The 4,482-nt window shown below is 41.5% G+C and overlaps 1 long non-coding RNA gene across 1 annotated transcript in view; it reads left to right on the forward strand.

Annotated features, from left to right (window-relative positions):
- The window catches only part of LOC112148093, a 3,610-nt gene extending 2,271 nt beyond the window's left edge, over positions 1 to 1,339 (forward strand). Inside the window, exon 2 of the long non-coding RNA XR_002919578.2 lies at positions 98 to 1,339. This is a non-coding gene — a long non-coding RNA (uncharacterized LOC112148093). The remainder of the gene's footprint in view (positions 1 to 97) is intronic.
- The last annotated feature ends 3,143 nt before the right edge of the window (positions 1,340 to 4,482 follow it).

Below are 4,482 nucleotides of genomic sequence, written 5' to 3' on the forward strand. Positions count from 1 at the left end.
TTTCCATGTGATAACCCTGGTTGAAATGTATGTTTTGTTTTTCTCTAAGTTTATGTTTGAATTAGTGGTGGTGCACTTTTTACCTACATCATTAAAGGGGCGGAGGACTACAAACATGGCTACTCGGGGACTTCCTGTCACACTGGACTACAAACATGGATACCTGGGGACTTCCTGTCACCCAGGTGCCAGACTGATTACAAACATTACAAATGAGAGGAGAGTCTCTGGGAAATGAGCTGAGCGAGGATTCCTGACTGAGCCACACACAACGTTGCCAGCCGCAGAACTCGCACTGTTGAGGATTTCCGAGACATTGGAGAAGATCACCAACCGTGTTGGTGGAAGATGGTGGAAATCTATCTACTAATGGGTGCGACCTTCACACGCTTCGTCACTGGACAGATCCGGTAAGTCACATTTTTTCAACCTGCGGACGGAACGTTGATGTCCTGAGAATCTACTTTAGACTGGAGGAGGGCGCCAAAGGGACGGTGATTGTGTACATAGGAACTACATATAAAGACTTGGGTGCATCTGGGTGAAGGACTTGTAGAGTTTATGTGTAAATCGAGAGAAAGTGTATAGTCTTGAGTCATTTTTGTGGGTGTGTATAAAGAGAAGAAAAACAAACTATAACTCTTTTGTCTGTAAGACGTACATTTATGTCACTACTTTTTTGTTTGTGTGTAAAAAAAGTGTATAGTCTTGAGTCATTTTTGGATTTTTGTGGGTAGAAGAAAAACAAACTCTAATTCTATAAGATGTAGATTTATACCACTATTTTTTGGTTGTGTGTAATCCTTTGCTGTATTGTAGAGTGTTACAACTCAGTGTGTGTCCTCATGTTACAGATCTTCTATCCCTAGACTTTTGTGGACGTAGCATAATTAGGGGCTGGTCCGGGATATATTTTATCTGCGACAGTTTGTGTTTTGTACCAGCTGGTCATACTCATGAAATGGTCGTGCTGTACCGGTCACACAAAATATCACAGACCTGCAGAGAGAAAATATTCGTTTTCTACAGACTTGCTGTGAGAGTCCACTCATATAAACACGAATACAGCCTCCAAATCATGCAGACTTGGTGAGGATCTCGTTAGTGCGGTCCATGTGGTCGTCCTTTCATGTAGCCTCACACCGAATATATTATTAGCAGACTTTCTTCCTTTGACTGTCCGACGGCCGGGACAACCCAAAACCCAGCAGAACCCGTACGACTCCCTTATGGGTGCTAACGTCTCCTCATGGTCTCCCTGTAGGAGCTAAGATGGACGGCTAAGTCTGTTTTTGTGTGTTTTTCTCCACATTAAACGGAGGTGTTCTCCATGACTGTTCACCGTGTCACAACACTCTTTAATTCTTGACATAATGGAAGCACACCGGGTACATGGTGTAGCGGGACGATGGCAGGAGATGTTAAATAAAAAAAAAAACATCTTTCTTAAAGAGCAGTCTCTAAAAGCCACAGAAATGACAGCATTGTGATGACGTCTTTAATGAGAATGGCGGCGGGTCGGCCTTTTGAGGAACTTTAATTCTTCACTGGTGAGAAGCGTCACTTCTTCTCCATCTATGACTCAAATCCTGTGGAGTTTTTCTAAGAAAAGAAGTTCAACCAGCAGACAAAGACCTGCAGTAAGTCAGCAGAACATGTGGAAACTTTGAGATAACAAACTAGTTTGATTTACTTAAAGTTACTGAAATTAAAGTAAATTACTATGTGAACATTTATTTATAAGAGAAACTTGTTTAATTATTCCGTTTTTGAAATTGAGGTAAAAATACTAAAAAATAATTTGCAAAGTGATCATAAGAATTACAAAAACAGAAAATTTGTGATAGTCTTTGAAATTAAAACAAAGGTAGTTTATCTTTAAATTCTCTTTACCCCTTTACCCCCCCCAACCTCCCCCCAATCAAAGTATTTTAGTTCTGCTGTTTATTGCCTTGGTACAGGGCCCCTAAAGGGACATTAAAGTAAAAAAAAAAATAATCTGGTTTCAAGCTAGATCTTGTTTTTCTAAAAATTAAAGTTGTAAAAAAATGTAAATCTGGTAAATAACTGATGCACACCAGATAGTAACTGTTCTTTTTTTAAAAATTGAACTAACAAAACAATGTTTTGGTTACTAATTGATGTACATCAGTTACTACTTGATGCGCATCTGTTACTAACCAGAATTACTATATATATATATTTTTTTTAGTTATTTAAATTTGGGGGATTTTTTTTTTTTTACATTTATTGACCACGCCTTGTCTCATCCTGTTACTGCATCAAAACCTCGTTGGCACATGGATCACACGCCTCTGCCTCTTGGTCACAGGTGGGCAGATCAAGAGGAAGAGGTCAACCCTCTGAGTGTTTAGAAGAGCCTCACGCTGCTGCCTGCTATCGACGCATTTACCGACATGACCTCTACCAGTAACAAACCTCCGTGATGGCGGCGCGAAGCCCTTCTAAACACCAACAGAGGGTTGATCGGCCCGCTCCGATCTACGATCCATCCTCGTGACTGCTGACCAGCGCTCGGTTAAGCGTGTTGTCAAAGCGCTGAGAAGAGCAACCGATCAGTTCTGAATGGTTTTATTTTTTAAAAGTTACAAAATTTAGACTCTTATATTAATTATTGGGCATATCTGTTTGAGAAAGTGGGAAAATGTCAAATTAGAACAGATAATATTTACAATTTAAGTTCAAAGAAGCTGATTAGAAAGAAGAAAAAAACTCTGATATCCCAGTCACATTTAAACGCATCACTCACGGATGAATCTTTTTCTTTCTCTGAGACGTGAAGAGTCGCATCAGATTTGTGAGTAAACGTGGTTTTGTGATTTTTTTTAAAAAGATTTGTGCATGTATAAATGGTATTTTGCTTTTATGTTTTTTGTGTAATGTAATTTATCCCTAATTTTATCTGTTTTTAACGCTTTAGCTGCGTTTTTATTGTTCTTTGAACTTTTAATGTGCGGCACCTTGTTCCTCTAAGGTCATTTTAAGGCACCATATAAATCAAATAAACTTATTTTTTTTTAAGTTTCATAATTTTTTGTACTTATGCTCAAAATATATTGAATGAGTTACAAATCGGGGTGAGTCTGTTTTCTCTCTTTGCTCTTCTACTCTTAAAGGCTGCAGACTCCTGGACTAAGTGGACACATCTAATAGATATTAGACTTTTTTACTTAAAGTCTTCCTTTATCCCTGTGAGATTTGTTTTAAAAAGCCACCAGAATATGAATGCAGACAGGTCATTTTCAGCACGTTAACCTCAGGTTCCATAACCACAGTGGTGGTGGTTACAGAGTCTGCAGGACTAATGGCGCGACCACCATGCAAGAACACACGGAGCCAATCAGCCCTGTTTTTCAGACGGTCTAATGAAGACGGTCGTCTTGCACACAGCCCGCCAAAGTGCTAGTCACTTATTCCTATGCATGTTCTCAATTTAAAGTCCCGCTGGCAGACACGAGCGAGTGGCGCCCTGAACCCCGTCGCCTTTCTAACAAGTCAATTGGCCGAGCACCAAAAACTGGTCATCAGAAAGTTTCAATTTGTCTTGATGAGGTTTATCATGTCGTTGGCAGACCTGTAGCTCATGAAGCGGCGGATCTGGCTGTAGACGGCGGTCACACCGTCTTGTTTTGTTCTATAGTGATTGAAAGGCTGACCGAGGAAGAAAGCGTCTCACCGTGTGAGCGCTCAGGAGCAACAGAGCTGCTGTTTTGGGGCCGACAGGCGCCGTGTAATCGTCTGTTTAATATATAATCAATCCTTCCTTCAACTGCAATGTGGTCATTTCACTAATTACCTTTTAGTAACAAACTGCATCACATCTTGACGCTCATTCTTCACCCTGAGGTGTTCTGTCTGTGAGCTTCAGAGATCCCTAACTCTTAATAAAAGTTGGTAACTTCTAAATGCTCGTGTGTTCCCGTGGATAACAGCGGCGTCTGTGTGCTGGCGTGTGAAACAGAGCAGTGAGCTGGAAGGAGTTGCTGTGGTGGCAGGGAGGCGCAGGCTGGAATGCAGCGTGGGAAAGTCGCCCGAAGGCCTGAGAGGGATGACCGGGGCTGGCAGGTGACCAGAGCAAAGTTAGCAAGTGGTTACACAAGACATAACTACTGCAGTGCAGAGCAGCAAGCGTGGAAGAATGAAAGGAGATGCGGCAGGGATCTGAGCGGGAGGGCAGATATGGGAGGAGAGGAGCAGATGAATCACAGGTGGGTCTGCCTGGATGAGGAACCAGAAGAGACAGAAGACCCAAACACGGGACCATGAGTTCGACCAGCATCTAGACGGGTAAAATAAACGTCAACCGATGTTCACGGGGCCAGAAACAGCCATGTTACAGTTCTGGGTCAAGCCACCGACTTCTCTCGGAATGAACTGTAATGAACTGTTTCTACAACATAGAATGAGAGTTTTAGGTGTTGTTACATCAAAACAACAAAAATAAAATTTGTCAGCAAACTA

Source organism: Oryzias melastigma, linkage group LG9 (assembly GCF_002922805.2).
Source record: "Oryzias melastigma strain HK-1 linkage group LG9, ASM292280v2, whole genome shotgun sequence".
Lineage (NCBI taxonomy): Eukaryota > Metazoa > Chordata > Actinopteri > Beloniformes > Adrianichthyidae > Oryzias > Oryzias melastigma.